The 20,945-nt window shown below is 39.4% G+C and overlaps 1 long non-coding RNA gene across 3 annotated transcripts in view; it reads right to left on the reverse strand.

The window, feature by feature from the left end:
• LOC148398067 (uncharacterized) overlaps positions 1–20,945 on the reverse strand; it is a 188,663-nt gene that overhangs the window by 105,463 nt on the left and 62,255 nt on the right. The window lies entirely within an intron of this gene.

Raw genomic sequence — 20,945 nt, forward strand, 5'->3', positions numbered from 1 at the left:
CCCATGGACAAAGCCATGTGTAAGCAGTACCAAATGAGCAGCGCAGCAGCACCGAGATGCAGGAAGAGTGTGCGGTTCAGGTCTCTGGGGTGCTCAGTTTTTCCCTGCAGCCCCCTGTCTGTCTTGGCAAAGGCTGCTATGGTGTTGTCGGGCCTGGCCCAATTAAACCTATTTAGAGAGACTTCAACCTTTGCCTCACTAGGGACCTGGCTCGTCATCTCTGCGTACTCGGCCGTGGTGCCTTTCTGCTGGTAAAAAAACAAAAAAACAAAAGGGGGAACACCCATATCATATGCTGACGTAACCTAACAATTCCGTCGAAGAAACATATTTCATGCGTGGTATTCTTATTGTTAAGGTAGCAGTGATCGCTCTTTAGGACCGCAGTTTTTTTTTTTTTTTTTTTACCCTTTTCATTGTAGGTGGTTATGACTGATGGGATGTGGGATGTGGGCTGGCTACACGGATGGAGATCAGATTTCGTGCGCCCCCCAAAAGCAAACAAAGCTAGTCGACAGTGTATGCCGTGCATCCCCGGAGTCCAACTGCTGCTCTGAAACCAATTTAGCAACCCAGGCTGGGAAGAGTAAACCTCTACTCCCTCTGTTTTCTTCTATCCCCCCATTCATTCCATTACTTCCCCTCCTGCCTCAGCTAGCTTCTCCTCTCTCTAAGCATTATTCTTTGGAAGACACGGTTGAACCAGTGGGAGGGAATCTGGGCATGAGAAAGTGGAAAAGAGGGGAAAGGGATCTCTTCGCTCTGAAATCATGCTCTGGATAAGTTTGGAGAGTCCTAGTGTGTTTGGATTGGCATGGCGGTTGGCAGACGGCAGGGGGAGGAGGAGCTGCAGGAGAGTTATAAATAAACATTTCAACAGGGCTGGGGAGAGGTGTCAGCAGGCCTCGAGCTGCAGACCTTCCATGGGCTCATTGGCGTCCCTCCAGGTCACATTACATGAGTAAAGTGACGTACTGTGCGTGTGTGTGTGCTGAGAAGGTGGAATGTGTGACTCAATGAAGGCCTTACTGTGCCATCCTCAGTGAACCAAGACAATTAGCATATTATTACATAAGGACAAAATGTTCCATTCACACGTCCTCTGCTGAAGATGTGCTATCGGTCCCAGGGTTCTATTTCTTATCGATTCGCAGTCATTAAATTTTAACATAAGAGGAAATGATGTACGCAGGTGCCCAGTAGAATGAATAAAACACTAAAATGGCAATTAATCTACATTATCTTCCTTGCCTGAACTGGTTGTGGGGTTTAGTACTGCAGAAAGTTGAAGAAGTCAATTTTTGGCTTAATCTCGCATTTCAGTATGCATACAGTAAAGGTGTCTTTCTAAATTAATATTGCCCAAACAATTATATGTTTTAGTTCGTTTCCTGCCCAAAATGTAAGCGTCACAGTGTAGAGTGGAAAAAGCATAATGATTTAATAGCTGATTGAGCCTCATTTGGCAGTAATAACCTCGATCAAACATTTGCTATAGTTGCAGATCAGACCTGCACAATAGTCAGGAGCAATTTTGGAACATTTCTCCTTACGAAATTGTTTTGATTTGGAATTTGACTGCGCCACTCCAAAAGGCGTATTTTCTTCTGTTGAAGCCATTTATTCTGAGAGCTATTTTTTGGAAGGCACAGGGGTCAATATTTTTTTGAGAATACAACACAAATCAGATTTACAAAACGCTTTTACGGAGAATGATGGATTCTCACACTATATAAAAGTTTGATTTCAACCAAAACATTGCTTATGTAGAAAATAAGGGCTGCACTTTTCTATAAAATCTAGTCTATTTTCTTTTGCTTTTTAAGTAATATAGAGAGCAAAAGATGAAGGGGAGGAAAAGTAGTACAATACCATTGCTATTTCATTTGCAGAAATTAGCCTTGAGACTTATGACATGGAGTATCAGTACGCAATAAAACATTTATTTTTTAGCTAATGGATCCAAATGTAGTTTACAAAAATTATATTAAATATTCAATGTTTTCAGTTCCTGGAAAGAAATAAGCCAATTGTTCTCACAAAAGCAAAACCTTTTTGAGTGTCATTTATGTGCTTGTGTCTACAAGTAAAATTACAGAATTTCCACTACCATGACTGAGCACAGTTGTACAATAACACACCTTAAAGTGCAATAAATATGCACAGCACTTGCAAATGTGTCTTGTAAGGGATCTGTTAAGTACATAAATATCATAAAAGAAGAGGCAAATGTTTGGAAGCTCGCTCCAGCCCACCCTGTTGGAGACCCCCATTCTCCCTCTAACAGTGCTCTCCAGCACAACCTCCAGCGCTGCCAGCGGGCTGCTCCCCTGGCCAGCTCGACTCTGAGGCCTTAAGAAAACAAACTGGTTCTGATTGTGAAAATAGTGCCGCAAGGCCCACCTGGTGCCTGTCGCTTATCTCAGACAAGGCAAGCTTTGTGCAGTACGGGGCTCCTGACTGGCCCTCTATCAGCCCACCTGGTGGAGAATTGCAGGGCCAGTCTCCTCTGCCATCTGGCCCCACTGTCCATCACTTTCTCCAACTGACCCCATTCAGCCTGGGCTGCTTCCACTGAGGTCTTTCACTCAGCATGTAGACCCCACACAGTTCTGTGGGTCAGAACAATTTGCGAAAGGGAGACCAGCAGTTCCCACAATAGCACCCCCATGCTTATCCCTGACACTGTAAAACACTCAAGAGCGCATATCAAAGATGACCACTAAAAGGTTGTCCACTATATTTGATTTTTTTTTTTTTTTACATAATTTGATTGATATTTCTTCCTAAAAAACAATTAATAAGTTACATGGGACTAACTTTATATTTTGTAACAAAAGTAACAGTATAAATATCACAATTAATTTTCATTTAAACACAAAAATTAGTTCCCTTCGCTCACATCCCACTATTTATTTGTGTTTTGGTAATGAGCCGCCTCTACATGTCATGCTCTGTTTGTTTCTGTCCACTGAATTATTGTTGAAGGTACAAATTAATCTTAATACACAACTAAAACAGGTCAATATTGCAATATATTGTCTGTAATACACTTACTAAATCCCACTTATTATGGCACAACTTTGTCAATTCTTAAAAATGAGTTTCCATGACATTCCAGCAAATATTCCTGAGCATGTAGTTTAATAACCATGATCTCCAGTCTTGCTAGCAGGTCATTTTCACTTTCATAAATCTTTGCTTCTCCTTGATGAAATGGTACAGACATTATTACTTGCTAGTTGATGCACTGTACAGGATTCTATCTTATTAATTTAAACTCATAAATAAGCCGTGAATAATTTACACGGACAATGCAATAAACAAACGAAGACATTTGGAAAACAGGCACCACTTTCCGAAGAAACAGAATGGTCAATTTTTCCGACAAATTTCACAATCAGTAGTTTTTCATCGTCTTAGCATCAGAATAAATTGGGCAACCCTTTAAGGTGAGATTGTGTCGATATCCATCCATCCTTCTATTTTTCCAAACCACTTATCCTCACAAGTGTCACAGTGGGCAGGGTCCGCCCCGATCTGGTCGCCAAACAATCGCAGGGCACACATACAAACAACCATTCGTACGCATATTCACACCCATGAACAATTTGGAGTGGTCAATGTGGGAGGAAACCCACGCAGGCATGGGGATAACATGCAAACTCCACACAAGAAGGCCAGAGCTGAGCTCAAACCCTGCACCTCAGTATTGTGAGGCGAACGTGCTAACCACTGCAGCACCGTGCCGCCTATAGAGATATTACGACGAATGTATTAATTTATAGTTCCATCACTACACTGTTGCATAGTGCATACAGGTACGTCTTTTAATATCAATAAAACAGAAACACAGAATGAAAAAATAAATGGTAAAAATGCAATTGCATTGTGTGTATAATTTCATAGCTACAGAAACTCAGAAAAAATAAGTGGATAATGTATTATAATATCTTATATAACCCTATTCTTTGAGTCCAACAATTGATCATGTATTCCGTGAAATAGGTGTGATTTAGCACAACTATGAAGAGTACACCTTCACTGTTTATCTACTGCCTTAAAATGTTCAAGAGGATGGAGTTTTAAAACTGTAATGAGAAAAAAACTGAAAATGATGAAGGCATCAATGCCTACTTAGGGATTTATGCGGGGAAGCTAAAAATCAAAAGCAATTAGGCCCACGTTGTCTTCTAACTTGAAAATGAAATGCAATCACATTAACATCCACCATATGGAATATGAAATCACTGAGCTGAAAAGTTTTGTTTGCCGAACATGCTTTTGCACCAGCCATTGTTCAGTTGGAATTCATTAAGATATTTGGGCAACATTTTCTTTTTATGGAATCCACGAAAAATTAGAAATGTGGATGAGGCTACTTTTTCCATGGTCCTTGGTGAGTGTCAGTGATCTGAGACATTTGGAGTGGTGTCTTGATGAGCCTGACTTTGGATCAGGACCCCCGCATCTGGGCCACATGTGCAGTCAGAGAAAAAGGAACAGAGATTTGAAGTCTTTTCTCTTTTAGTTTGCTTTTTTGACTTTCTTTCTCATCCATCTGCAATCTTCCCTCGTAATGCTACGGGCTATGATCATGGTGATTAACATCAAATTACAAGCATGCTTAATGGGACAAAACTGTTGACAGTAACAAAAATCTGTGGTTTCATGCCTGAGCAGATTTGATACAGTCCCTTTACAGCCTCTCTGACCAGGCCTCCATTAGCAGCATCAGGAGGCCCTGGGCGGCCGGCAGGAGTGTGACCAGAGATTATTGTCCAGTCTGCTTGTTTGGGTTAAGGCTTTAGATGGGGAAATGGGATTAGGGTAGGCCCGGCTGGAAAGACATACACTAATGGGAAGCAGAGGAGCACTTGCCTGATCCTCCTCCACTCACAGAGAGCAACCCTGTTATCCCACCAGATTGGATTAACCCCCTGTTAAATGTGCTATGATAAGGAAGGACCACTGCTGAGACTCTCCTCAGTGCTGCCGGGGAGGAAACACACAGATACAGCACATGGATCAAATAGATTCCAGCACAGTGCTTTTTAAAAGGATTTCATGTTAACAGATCGGACTGTGATGTCACATGGACACCATCAGAAAGAGATGCAGCGGGTCTGTTATTCCTTGCCTCATGTTACCGCAATCTACATTAATGAACACTATCAGGATAAAATTAAATAAAGCAGATTGTACTTTTTTTAGCTCTCTGGTTCCATTCAGCAAGCCTCATAATATCCCAAATTCAACTCAGGGGAAAGCTTAACTAGAGACTGTGGATCCAAAGTTGGACAAACTGGCACATGGTACAGTGAGGTGAATATTGTAGAGCAGGGATGACCAAATCCGATCCTCGGGTTTTATATGTCTTCAAATGTTGTCAATATCTTCAAACATGTTCAATGTATTTAGAAACAAGTCTCTGAATTTACTTGGATCTTTAGGGGAGGAGGAAACAGAGGAGTGTTCGTTTGTGAGGTAAAAATTTACAGATTTGGAAAAAGTGGATTAGGTAATAGTTTTGATGTGTCTGTTTGCAAGTGACAGAATCCCTTCATAGAGCATGGTGGACAAAAGGTGGAATTGGGTTTAATACCAAAGTAAAGATGGGTGGGTGTCACCCACCTGAAAGTGAACATTGATTCATTTTTAGACGTAGGTAGATGAGGAAAAAGGACCACACCACAAAACTATGGGAATTGAAAGATTCGAGATTCATGAACTGGGTGCGGTCACACAGAATGCTGTAAAGGATTGAAGAGCTCCATTTGAGATTCCAGGAGATGTAAACCCGTCACAGAGAATACTGTGGGAAAGTATTTGCCCGAAATGCAACTTCTTGCCTTGTGCAATGAAAGAGAATATTTTTTAGCAACTGCTGTTTCATTTATTATTCCTTATCATTCACTATGATTTGATTTTGTGAAAAAGGGTCACTTGAAAACATTTGATTACGGTTGTTTTTTGTAATCTGCTATTTCAATCTGCTATTGTTTTTAGATTATGCTTTGGTCATATTATCACTATGGCTATCACACTGGCTTTTGCAATGATGCTGACTTTTATATTAGATAAATTGCTGTTTGTCAGTATCTATTTTTCGGTTCAACCACAATAAACCTTTACTGAGCCAAATGAAGGCTGTATGTAAATAAAATACTTCAAATGCTGCCAATCTACTAATCAGATGTAATTACTGGTATCCAATCCGCCATTGTCTTCCAAAGAACTGAGCGCCTAATTTGTACCGTGATTTCAACTGTCGTAAAGAAAAATAGGCTTGAATGCGCGTGTAAATCTATGATGCTGTGTATCCCATATATGCTGTGTGGCATTTTTGTTTAAATGACATGTTGGCTATACCGCATTTAACTTGTAGGAAAGTCTGTCCGCACACATTCCAGGCTGAGAAAAAGCAATGTAATATTACCGCACAATCACCAAGTTACCTGCAGCTCGGGGCCAAAAGGACTCCCTTGTGACCTACCTGCCAACTCAGTCGTCTCTTGTGTGATTGATTAACATTTTATTAATGTTTCCTTTTGCCACCGGTCCAGGTGAAACAGCATGACACACATTGCCTACACTGGGTGATGATTGGATTTCAAAGGTTACCAATGCTATAATTGCTTTTAAATTACACTCTGTGTGAGCGTGCCATTAAAGGAATGATGATCCACATCACAGCATCATGTGTTACCTCTGTGGATCTTTGGCTATTTAGTCTGAAGATGGTGAAATGTGTCACACTGATAGGCATTAGCTGGTCAGAAAAAAAAGAAGCTTGCTTGAGAAACAACAACTCGTGCATCACGAAGCAACAAAGAGGCCGCTGCCACTTGTCTGATCAATGTCATTTCGCCCACCTGCTGATATTTTTCTAGCAGAGACAGCCTTGGTAATTTAGAAATAATAAATGAGATCAAACCCACCATAAGTCCAGTTGACAACCACTTAAGGGATTCATTCTTGGTTAACAAATCACTGTTGGCTAATTAACCAAATTGTGTGTAAATGTGCGCTGCACAAAGGTTACTGCTATTTAATGGGCAATCAGAGTCCGTTGGCACGAAATGTTAAAAGCCTGTCAAGTAAATGTGTGGTTATGAAAGGAATGGGTTCATAAAAATGTATATCTAACAACGATTGAATGTTTATTACAAATCTTTGTATCTAATATAATTTCTAGAATGCTTTGTGGGTTTGGAGGATATCCTCTTGGTAAATCATTACCATAAAAGAAGCATATGTCTGATTTCACAAGTAATTGTGCCCATAATAGTTTGTATGTATTTATTGTTTGTAAATAGCATTGTTCAGCCTGTTTTCATCAGACTACACACAGCATATGGAGATTTATGTTGAGAAAGCTCGAAGCTTATTTGATTTTGCAAATGTGTCCAAAAAAATAAAGGTTTGCGGCATTGCACCACAGTACGGTCACTATGCTTATTTAGTATGAAGCTTTGAGTCTGTGTATGGAATGGGTGCAGACAGCCATGTCACTGGAAAATAGTTTAGTTCAAACTTAATATAGCGCTTAACGTTTTCTACCATTTCTCACTACAGACTGGTGAGATCATGTTGCTGTGTTAGTGGTTTGGATTGTCTACAAAACTTAACTGGAGTCCACAAGATTCTGATGAGGACCGGGCAACAGAACTGAACTTGAAACGCATGGTTGTGTTTTTTTTAGTCCGAAAGAGCACATTAGAATGTGCTCTCGCTTCTTAATAATTCATCATAATTTGCAACGTGCGGCTGTTTCAGTGTCGAAAGGAATGCCCTTGACATTTTGATGTAATGATGAGAAAAGAAAGCAAAAGCAGAATTAATTTACCATCAGGTTACATGTTTAATATCTTTAAGCCACAGAAGTCAGCTTGCTTTTTTGCACAAGAATAATTCGGCTTAGTTATTCAGCCTCGATTTAAAGTCAATTCACTCCCCACGATGAATGCTTCTTAGACCCATGTACACTTTTGTTATGCTTTTATTTTGAAGTTGACCCTCACAGCGCAATGTGTTTCGTATGAACAATCATTGTGACGCCAGACTGAACTCAACTGGACCAACACTAAAAACGTTGCTATTAAAAGACATGAGATGAGCCCTTTTTGTGAAATCAGAGAGCATTAGGATTAACTAAGAGTCGTAAACTAATAAATTATTGCAATGCATTGCATTTAACATACAATAACGGTGTTTCAACTACTATTTTGATTTTTAATTGGTTAAGAGAGTTCTCTAACACGTTAGTTCAAACAGCGTTATCACCAACACTGGTTGGATGTGCATTCACCTCGTATTGTGTATTTATCTTTTGGTGTGTTCTTTCCTTTCCATGTGTTAAGCGTGTTGGTGTGTGTTCGTGGACATGACTCTGAGTCTTTCTCATCTAAAGTTGAGAAACTTAATGGCTTGCACATGTGGAGCATTTTCAAGTGTTTAGAATAAAGTTAGTTTCCAGAAGAGTAAAAAAAATATTAAAGGGGGAAAGGGGGGGTGTAATGGTGGAGTTGGGGGCCAAAGCAGTCTCCAGTTGAAGACAGCCCGCCAGAGCCCCTCCCTCTGCTGAAACCAATGCCTTTCTCTTTTTCTACTCACAGAGTTAAAGGTCAGAGGTCATGCGGGAAGAGCCTTTTGATTGGGTACCAAAAGGGGAGGATGCATTAAACCTGCAGTCTGTAATGTGACACTCCCTTAAATCTGATCAGAACGATAAAATAAATGAAAACACCACAGCCGACCATATACCTCAGAGTCTAGTGAACCAAGTACAAAGCAAATGAGGCAAACGGAAAAGTCTGGCAAAACACCAACCTTCATCTTACCCCTCCTTTCAGCCCTCAGTCCTTCGTAGGGGGAGATAAAGTGTTCCAGGGATAGAGAACTAAGCACAATTTCAAAGATGTATCAGAGAGTAAAGATGGAAAAGTGCTTTTAATCTTGTGTAACCCTATAGGACTCTAAATTGGAGGGACTTCAGAGAAGGAATCCTTTAAAGAGGACATATAATCCTAATTAAAACACAGAACAGAGCTACCACTTGATCTGAGGGGGCCCCATCTTAAGCGCAACCATCATCCAGTTCAGCGTTCCTTGGTATTGTTCAAGACATACAATTAAATAACATTTCTAGTTGAGGGAAGCAAAGCCAGGGATGATACTGTCGTATTAACATATTTCATCGTTATTCGTTACTTCTACAATGTGCAGCGTTTAATAATTACATGTCGAAGGCCTACTGCATGCTCATCGCAGTAACTGGTGTGTGCGTGTGCCAAAAAGCTGAAATTATGAGCTGAATAAGTCCGCTCTCGTCCAACGCTCTATCCAAATACCCTGCTTACTTTAGCCTCGCCTCGCCCCGCACCCCTAACCCCCTCCTTTCAATTGATCAGGGTAATTGAGAACAGCCACGTCCCCCCGCTTCTCTGCCGTGCTCTCACGCCGCCCCTCCCAGTCTCTTGAAAGCCCAGACATCTGGTCCACATACACCCCATGTCTTCATCCCCCAGTCACCTCCAAGCCCCTGTCTTTCCAGACGGATTCCCTAGATATTTGGGAGGCTGAACAACACAAAGATGGAGAGGAAGAAAAATAGAAAGGTGAAGAAGACATTAAGAAAGTAGTCAAAACGATGCTGTGTAAATGCTTTATGAGAACATGTTCTATTATTTATGTCAGGGGTACCAGACCACCGGGCCATGGACCAGTGCACAGAGGGACTGAAGAAAATATATTTTATTTATCATAAGAATCTAAATAGTTTATTTTTTAATCAGGCACTGACTGTGATTCAGTCAAAAGGTTCATCTTGGTCCTTTCTGATTTGGTCTTTCACAAGAATTACTCGAGCAACTTCTTGCTCGATACAATAAAATACAACTATTTATATACTGCATTTCACAACAGCTGTAGCTGTAACAAAGCGCTTTACATATAACATAAATGACAATGGCAACTACAATGATGAATAAAATTGACACAATAGTTATGTTCCCAGACTCAATAAATGCTCATTTACATGTTTGTTTAAATAGGTTATTAACTTTTAGTCCCACTGCTACATTGCTTCACCTGTCAGTCACCCTGCTCGCCATTTTGCAAGTTGGCTCACACATGCACACACACACACACTAGAGGTGGAACGTCTTTGGAAAACCGTTTGCACAAATTGATTCACGTGTTCCATCATTTCATAAGCACGTGCAACTCTTTCTCATTTATTAAAGGCACAGCTCTGTATAGTGGCCGATTACAAATCTTCTCTGGCACAACCATGTGCTTTGGCTAACAATTATCCTTTTAGTACTTTTTTTTTTTACTTTTTCATTGCTTGTTTAACTACTATCAGTTCTGCAAACATTTGTTGCACTTGCCAGGAACTACAGTTAAAAAAAAGTGATCATCACCACCAGATAACAGTTTTACCAGATAACAGCAAGACTAGTGTACTGAGTCTATCTCTTCAATGCAAGATCTAAGGTAAAAAGAGATCTTGTGATGGAGATATTGCAGCTCGCTTGAAATCAAATGCATCAGTTTGTGCATCATATAACGCCTATTTAATATCTTGAGCTTTAACTGAAAAGAGTTGGATCGCAAAATAAAGACCTGATCTGAATTTAGTTATAAATGGACTTAGTGTGAAATCTGGGCTTGTTTAATTGAATACAAAGCTGAAACGTTTGCGGTGCATCATGACTCTTGGATGAATGGAAACATTTAAATATCTAGGTTGATTGCTCCATTTGCCATTCAATGGAAGAACAATTGGCAAAAGTTGTATTTAAGTTGCATTTAAGAAACAATAAGAAATAATTGAGAAAAAAATCTGCAATCCTACCTAAGGGTTATTGCAAGTTGACTCACATGCACCAAAGCCACTGTGCATAATATGTTGCGACAGGCTCGCAAATGAGGTAATGAAGCCATCAAAACTGCTTCGCCACATGGCGCCCGAGCACCCGGTCTTTAGGTGAAACCAGTCCATGGCACAAAAAGGGTTGAGGACCGCTGGTCTTTGTAATTAGTCGTAAATTGTTCGCAAAAATATTATTTTTATTTGGTGATTTTTAAATAGCTCTCTTAATATATCATCTCTAAAGAGGAAGTGCAGTCGAACAAAATTCATTTCAATAATGTATTGTTTTCACGCTCACATGTCTAAACAAGGCATTCTGATTAGTATTGCATTTGTGGAATAAGCTGTGAAATGTACGATTTTTATCCATCTCACGAAGTGACCATTTTACAACTGCTGTCAACTGAAAATAACATCATGGGGCACCAAGGGCTCAGGTAACAACCAAACATCACCTGTTTTCTCGGTTTGGCAATGAGATGTTCGCAAGCTAAGGGTATTAATGTAAAGAAATATTGACTTCCCTTCTGAATCCTTTGCCACCTTCTCTCTCATTTCATCAGAGGATGAAGAAGATGAAGAATTCAACCAGTATAAATTCAATTTAATGCGAAATTTGCCTGGGCATGAATAATTTTGTACTTAACCATCTGCACATTAATGTTCAGTTTTAAAGATATGCTCGCTTATCAAGTGTAGGAAGCGAAAGCTGTGTGCACTCTGATCATTAGCCTTTGTCCACTGACAATGGATGGAAAGTGAAAGTATTAGATTATATATAGTGTAAAATGTTAAGATTACAGCTGTCAGTGTCACCCATGTGGAAAAGTATTCTACCTACCTGTGTTGCCTGCACACGAGGAAATGTTTCCTTTCCTGTCTGCAATAGCTGATGGGATGATAGAAAAAGAAAAGCAGGGTATGAAGATTTATGTGTGCGTGACTGCGTGTGTGTGTGTATGTGTGTGTGTGTGCGTGCGTGTGTGTGTGTGTGCGCATTCGGCAGCAACAGAAGCAGTGGCGGTATAGGTTACGTGTTACAGATAGGGATCAGGAAGGGACAGATTTAATTAACAGATATCTCTGCTTAATGTAGATTCTTTTGGCTGCCTCTGATACATCCCCCTCGTGCTTATCCAGCCAGAAATAACTTATTTTGGCTCGGCACCAGTTGTAATGTATTTCTTGCAGCATTTAAGGAAACAGGCTTTCAGAAAAGGGTCTATTTTGCCATGTTGACTCACAGCAGTTAAAGAAACAACTAATATCTGCAATCCATTATCTTCCACGCATATTTTCTTTCATGTGCAACATGAACACTGCTTCTCCATATCAGTGTGTTGTCCTGCTTACTCGGCTAACGTGGGATTTATCGTTTTAACGACACTATTGGAAAAGAGCACCGACATGCACCTTTTAATCAGATCAAGCGTTGATCTCAGTTCTCCAGATAGACAATAAATATTGGACAAGTTTGTGAGGATAGTTTGGCGCTTCTAAAGACTAATCCATAAAGGTTGAATGAGTTTGGTGTAGAAGAACGGTGAATTATTTTAACGACCAACATTTTTTGGCATATGATGTATATCTCATTGGTAGTATTTGTTTTTTCACTAAAGTAGGTTACACATTGCTTATAAGTCAGGCAACTAGCATATAACAAATTACTAATGACATTTAGATAAATAATAGCAACAATAGCAAGGAGTAGAGGTATTTTAAAATATAAGGCAGTGGGGAAGAAACTTGAGAAATATATGCAAGACTATGTCAGGCTAATGAGTCTGGCTCAATAAAGTAGATAATGAAATAAAGTTTAGTGCTTATGGATTATATGAATTGCACAGTAAGTACATTACTAGAGCTGTCATGGCTCATTGATCCGAAAAGAGTCAATGGAATGGAAGAGGCGAAATTAAAGTCATTTTGAAAATGAAGGTTAGTGTGAGTTCGTCTTGCCGTAATACTTGAAGAAATCTCAGGTGGCATTGGGTTCACACTTAAAGGTGTCAAATTGTAAGCACAATATCATAAACAATATGCAACATAAAGCTTTGTGTGTTTGTGAGACAATGCTAATATGGTTTGTCCATATATTTCATTTCCGCACACATCTGTGTCTGTTCACACACACATTACATATTTTAATCAGTTTTTATGTGTGAGTGTGTCACATTGACTCTCATGAGTTATTGTTCATCCCTTTTTGCAGTTTGAACAATGTAAAGCCTCTTTTACACAAATATCAATTGCGCTCATAAGCGCCAGCCTTTGTGAATTCAGTCATCATACAAAAATGTGTCAGTAATAACATTTTGAATTAGCTGCTGTACGGATCAGACTGTTCCATTAGCAGTAATACAACACTGTCGCTGCCTCTGTGACAGGCTAAATGGCGTAAAATTCTTTTTACACCTTTCTGTCTCTGTGCCATTTAACAGATCAACGAGGCGCAACATCAGCATTGCAATTGTGGCTCATATGAAAGGTGGTTTGTTCCTTAACAAGCGGCTCAAAACATTCACACGCGACCTTTTGAATTACCCATCATGTGGGTGGAACGTAAGGACTCATTTAAGCATCCATGTTTACCACGATATCTTTTAACGTAGCAGATCATGGTGAATTTATCATGCAAGTGATTGAATGCCAATGGCCTTGAATGAAAGACCCCCCCTCCTCCACATATACACACGCACACACAAACACATACACATCATTAAGGTTTGAATCATCACCCCAAAAATATAGATATTAAGGTCTCACACGTATTTGATAAACTTATATTTTCCTAATCACAATCTAGTTATTTTTAAAAATTAAAAATACAGACATAACCAGACGTATGAGCACCTACTTATCACATTAAATAACCTCATGCATACAAGCACCAGCAAATTGAGAGAAGGCTGAAATACAAAGCACAAACTTTAAAAGCACACTTTAAGAGGGATAGCAAACTTCAATTTCCCTGGGTTGCAAATAGGAGGGAAGGGGTGATTTTCCGTGCCCTCTGGCATAGTGCCTGTCCACCATCGAAAAGTGCAATATATTATTTGGAATTCACGTCAGTGCTGCATGAGTCCCTTCCCTTCACATATCTCTTAACATTGCAGGTGATAACATGGACAAAGATTGGAAAAGATGATAACAAGGAGCGAGAAGACAGAAAGGAAGTCTCTTTTTTTTTACTAGTGTTGACATTTCCTGTAACAGTCATGATTATGGCCGTACACAATAATTTGGTTATGGGCATAGTGTCTTCTCTTTACTGTTACACTATACTCTGTGAAGTCCTATTTTACTCACAGTGCAACTCATCTTTTAGCCAATCCAGATTTGTCTCTGTAACGCTAGGAGGTGATGATGCTCCTGTCAACTTGTTTAGCTGTGGCGATTTAACAAGGAAAACGTGCTTTGCTTTGTGCTAGTTGAAATCTGTTACCAATGTTTTAAAGGGATAACTTTACAGCTTCCAATACAGCTTATTCAGTAAGTGTGGCAAAAGTTCATTTTTCGCACAAATACCACTTTTGCGAAGTAAAATCCTGATTGTCCCTGGACTGGTTAATCACGATATTTCTACCCACTTTTTCTACGAAGGTCAGAGCAGAATTATGAAAATAAAAAAAATGGTAAAAATTGGTATTGGTGCATCACTTGTGTGCACTCCTGTTTCTAAAGTACAATATTTTAGAGTCCATTTTTTCTCATTAAAAACAAATGTTGGTTTTGGAATGGAATAATGGTATTTCTATTGACTTCAGCAGGGAAAGATGATTTGAGTTACAAGCATAGTCACAATCTATTAAAGTCATACCTCAAGGCTCAACTGAACGGATATTTAATTTTCATTCTTGTGTTAATATTTGCCTTTTTGACTCATGGGGAGGTAAATTTGCTCAATCATCTTGTCCCAGTTTATGACAAAGTTTCCTCTGTACACTGAAATAAACATTACTTGCTGGTAAAATTACTCATCTTTAAATACATGCTGGGTTGCTTTGTAGTGACTATATAATAATAAAATTAGCTTATTCATTCATTCATTCATTCATTCATTCATTCATTCATTCATTCAAGTCTGAGGCTAAACATTACATGCTGACTGGTAAATTAACATACAATAAAAATTTGAATGAAACAACAGTGTGTGTTTGTTTTTTTTCCTCTCATTCATACACCACCTGTCCTGTCTGAAACCCCCGTTCCCTCATGAGAGTATGTGTCTTGTAAACCTTGAGTCCAGTTTTCTCGGCTGGTGATTTAAAATAACAATTGCATGCATATCAGGTTTCAGGCCTCTCGAATATATGTGAGATGAGGTAATGTGATCAGTCTGCAGTACCATCCAAAGTTGTTTTTGAACACCTCCTTCAACTCACGCATATGTGTGCTTCTCTTCTTTAACTATTTCGTAAGTCTTTAAACTTATTCTAAAAAAAAAAAAAAAACAGCACCGTGAAAAGCAATCTACGTCACACTACACCCGCGTCAAGCTTGCAAAGCTAAGTGCCTGTTTTCAATTAGATCCTGAGTTAAAATGGCATTAAACTGTTACATGGTTTCATTGAGTCAAAATTACAACTCAATTAATACCCCATAAAATGGTCACAGACTTAACGATTCTGCAAGGAGACAGAGCTATAACGTTAACCGTAACATTAAAATCAGAAGTCAGGGTTGCAGAGCCTCACTGCACATGGACACATGTGGGCAGACTAAGTGCCAGTGGGTAAACACTATAATAAGTTCCATAAAGCCACTCATGTGGCACTGTGGGCCAGACCCATGGGGACTATTAAAAATGTTGCCGCTTCGGGCACCCTTTGCGGCATCTGGGGAGAAATGCGGTTTGCGTGACACTGGAGGAAGCACGGTGCGGTGATAAGAATCGTGAGGACAATACAGCAAACAATTAGAGGACAGGGTAAAAACAGCCATTATACTAAAGAAGAGAATTGAATGTTCTGTCATGGAGCACTACACTGATAATCAGAATTCCCGGCGAATTGTTTGTCTGAAAAGAGCACAAGAGTTTTGCTTGGCATGTCGAGCACTTAAGCTGACATTTAACTATCCCTGTAAAAGCTTGCATACAGTCGGCCTGCAGTGAGCCCACCAATATATTGCAGTTCATCTTTCGTCCCCGTTGCATCGCAGATTTTTATGCAATGATTTTATTGGGCTTTTACTCTTTACAGGGACGTCCAGATTTTATTTGTATGGCACCGCAGAAGTTGTCTCAAGGCATTTTATATGTGAAGCACGTTTAAAAACACACCTGAACTTGCACACTTACCAAATGTGAAATGCAGTTTGTTAATCTGTTTTTGTATAGAGTAGCCAGATTGAAAAAATAAATTAAACCCCATTGTTTGATGTGTTTTTTTAAATTCAGAATAACCTTCCAATAGCAATGTTATTAATCATATAAATATGGAACCTAGGAGATGACATATTAATATAACACACACGCACATTTTATAACTTTCATAGTGTAAATTTGTCGTGCATATAATGGAATAGAATAGAATGGAACAGAATGGGACAGGACGGGACAGAATAGAATAACATTTATCGCCTCAATAAGACTGAAATGCATTGTACACCGACACATAATGTATTAGGTGTTAACTGTAGCTCCTCATTTACATCCAGATATAAACTATACACTTCCACCAAAAGCATTGCTACACATTTAATTTTGATGACGAAAAGCACAAAATGAGCCACTGTACTTTTAGGCATTGAAAATTACAAACAGCAACAACCAAAATGAACTTTCTTGCAAGCATAACACCAAACGGACTTAAAACAACCATGGAATATTGTCTAAGTCAAAAGGCAATTTAAAAGAAAATTCAACATGAGTTAAAAAAAACGCAAACATTTGCCACATAGAGTATAAAGACACACAACCCAGACTAATGCCAACACTTTTAGCTTCTCTATCCTAAATCCCCCGCACATCTGTAATGCCAATACATATTGACACACTTCCCACCCCCGCATGCATTTAATAAGCACGCAGTCCAAGTTTGATCTTGCACCAACATGTTTGTCTCGCTATAAAGACAAGGAGACAATCAGTCACGTCTGCCTTCCGTCTTTTCCTGTCTTCAGGGCCTGTCCCTTCAATGACAGCTACTTTTCAATTGGTAATCATTGAATAAGTAGCCAGCATCCACTTCGAACCCTATCGAAGGCTGTTCATGTACTTGTAGGTATGGCTGCTAATGGGGCAAAGCACACAGCTTCTTATCAGCAAACAACAGCTACCATTACTCCCCAAACTGTCCTAATAGCATCTTCTCCTTTTCTCCTCACCTACTTTCTTCTTGCCAGTGTTCCAACCTGCGCTTTTTCAATTCAAAGTTATTATTTTGTCTTGTAATATAAATAGAGAAAATCTAAACTCTGTTTTGCACTATTTGTGCATTCGTTTTCAGTGATTGTTACACGCACTTTGTTTTCTCAGCCAACCATGCCTACCCAGAGGTTTTTATCCTTTTAGTGTGTAATTAAAGAGCAATCTCCTCCCCTGATCCCCTCTCAATCCCACATGTGGTCGAGTGGTGAGGCTGTTTAGAGAGAGAAGTGTTAACCTCCTCTCCAAACCGCAGGGAGAAGGGCCGCATTCCTCTCCGAGTACTCAACGTGCTGTTTATCTGCATCCATGCACTCTGTAACCACGGCAACGCTAACCAAATACACTGGACTGTTCAACTCTGTGTAATTTTTTCCTCCCTTTTTATATTTCATCATAGGGCTCCCATGCTCACTCTCACTAAGATAAACAGAGATGGAGCCCATGCTCAGCCAAGCCTGTGCAAGTTTATTTTGAGTCACCGCCCGGTTCGGTCCATGACGCTGTTTCGCCGTCCCGCTCACTTTTCGCAGCTTGGAAATTGGAAAATGCTCAGTATTTGCAAAGTAGAGGCGATCGGTTCAAGTTGGGGCGTGTTTTATGGGACGGCTTATGGCATGTCATTTTCAGAGATGAGCCCTGCCTAAACCATTGTGGCGCAGTAAAGATTCGTTATTTATGTGTGTGTGTATATGCTGTCACCGCTATGCAAAATAAACAAATCTCTTTCATGTGCACAAGAAATCACATGCAACCATGTCATCTTTAGAAAATCTGAAAATGCCAGCGTGATGAAACTTCAAACCCGCGTTAACGGACTCGTCTGCAAATTGACACTTCATTCTCTTAATTAGCACTTCTCCTACATTCAATTGGTGTTCCAGTGGTTGACTATTCCTTTATTAGGCAGAATTCCATCCCCGGCTTTCCAATAGGCACCTAACTCCTGCCTAATAGAGGATTTTCCCACACTTCCCTGACAAGCCATTCAACTGAGAAGAGTTAATTTGTTTCTAATGCTTGGCTAATGGAGGATTTTGATGGCGGGAATCGAGTGCCGGATTTTGGGGGATTGACTTTCTCACCACATGCTCTTCAGAAATATTATATACAATGGAAGATTTTTTTTCTTCCGTAATGTCACGGTAGGAATCACTTTACCTACACGTCAGAATAAGAAAGACGGCAAAATGGAAAAAGTTGAGGCTAAGTCACAGGCACTTAAAAATGAAAAGTTCAATTGAGTGTTAAAGCCATAACAGTCCAATCAGAGGACACTCCCAAACAACAGTGCATGCGTTGTTGCATTTTATCATGCTTTTTTTTCCCCCTCAGTGCGGATGACAGGCACAGACTCTTTGGGACTATCTCAGGCCTGCAGTGGCCAGTCGGTTAGCATGTGAGTGACAGCCTGTGGCACTATCAGCTGCCCTGCTGCACAGCAGGAGTGTCAGCTGGGGGTGAGGGTGACCATGAAAGGGGAGCTATGCCAGGGGAAGGGGATGAGGCTCACCAAGGGCTATCTGGAAATAGCACCGTGGCCCAAATATGGCTCTTCTAAGCCATCTAATTCCGTCTGCGAGCTCTTGCCTTCTCTCTCAGACGTTTCGCTGCATCCAGATAACCTTATCTTAACCTGCCACATCCTTTACAATTAGCCGCCGCTTTATAGACACACAATAGCAGTGTGTGCAAATGATGCAGACTTTCAAGTTTGCAAACAAATACACAATTCTACTGAGTAGCTGAGAACAGGTTGCTGCCACATGTATCGGAGTGTTGGACCAGAAAATGAATTATTGCTTTTCTAATAACGAATGTTGGGCCTTTTCTGAAAAGAAAACTTTTTATGATTGTTTCGTAAAATCCCTGCATACTTTCCTGGAACATAAATTAAAAAGTCCTTGAGAAACTCAAGACTTTCTAATCGTTTTCAGTTTTCAGGCTTTCATTTGCTGGAATGTAATAACTAATCAATGTAAAATGTAGTCAGTTTAATAAGCATACTGTACATCAATCAACAAATAAAGTCATCAACACTCTGTAAATTAGTAGAGCCTAAGAGAACTGCCAGAAAACCTTGAATTTTCTTTCAACATATTTATGGTATGTATTGCAAAAAGTGGGTTTTAAATATGTGCACAAATGTTTTCAACAAATTCATGTCATGTCCAAAATACTAGACATCAATAAAAGTCACTGCAAAGAGACATTTTTGATTCAAAATCTATATTTCATGAGAATTCAATCACAAGTGAGTCTAAACATCAACTTAAACAAAATCTTGTACTCACAAAGAAAAGGCTCAAAAGAAAGGATTCTACTCATTTCCGTTCAGTACTGAACAAAGCAGCCAATGAAGATGTGCTTAGTTTCATGTACTGCTTCAGCACAACATTAGATTAAATATTTTTTGCGATTGTTTTGAGAGGTGTGTTTTATCTACCTTTTTAGTGACATGACACAGTGCAGTAATATGCATTGCAGTTCTACACCTCTACAAAGTCAATAAAAACTGAGCAATACTGTATGGTCACACTTGAAACAGCCATGTATTTTGAGGTGTACTGTTTATGTACTGTGGTAAGCTTTACTTGCAATAGAAAATATCTTATTTGGGATGATGCAAAGTGACAACAGCAAGAACAAAAAGACTGAACCAAACAATGTTGAGCTGATGATTAGAACGTTGGCTTGAAACACTGGCGTGCAGGGGAAGTGCTCGATGGTTGTGTTGTGTCATCGCACAGCTCATATACTGCAAGTAAGACTTGGGGTTTGAAGATGACACTAATCAGTTAACGTTCAACTCGACACCGGATCATCTATTGATTGCATCCATTCCCATATGCACATTAGGGGAGGCAGCAACACAAAATCGTGGCGGAAACATGAGACAATCAAAAGTCTGCTGCCGGGAATGAATATGTTTACCTGTGATTATTAGTATATGGAGGAGGGGTTTCATATATGTAATGACAAAGTATCAGTGATCTTGGTCTTTCTTGCTTTCATTGTAGACATATTCAGTCTCAATAGTCTTACAAAATCCCTTTAAATTATATATATATATATATATATATATATATATATATATATATATATATCATATATATGTGAGATATATATCTCATATATCTCATATATATATCATATCATATATCCTATATACATATATACATATACATATATACATACATATACATATATACATATATACATATACATATACATATATATACATATACATATATACATATATATATATATATATATACACACACACACATACGTACATATATATACATACATACACACACAAGCACACACACCCATAAACGGACACACACCAAGTATATTTAAATAATTGATCAATTTACTCTGGGGCCAAATTGATCGATGCGATACATTATTAAAAGAAGGGTATTGATCAGGATGGAGGCAAGCCGAGTAAAATGTTTACCACAGCAGAGAGGCAGAGATCAATTGTGTGGTCAATGCAGTTGAATAGAGCCCCACATGGATCAATGTGTGATGGAGCAACAGGGCTTATAGATCTGTCTCCTACCCACTGTCCTTTTGTAACATACAGAGAATGAAAGACTGTACAGAACAGTACAGGGAGTATGGTAAGCACCTTATGTACTCTTCCATTTTTGTCAGGATTCCTTTGATTTTTACGATGGCATTAGTATT

Source organism: Syngnathus floridae, chromosome 5 (assembly GCF_059516105.1).
Source record: "Syngnathus floridae isolate MCC-2025c chromosome 5, RoL_Sflo_1.0, whole genome shotgun sequence".
Lineage (NCBI taxonomy): Eukaryota > Metazoa > Chordata > Actinopteri > Syngnathiformes > Syngnathidae > Syngnathus > Syngnathus floridae.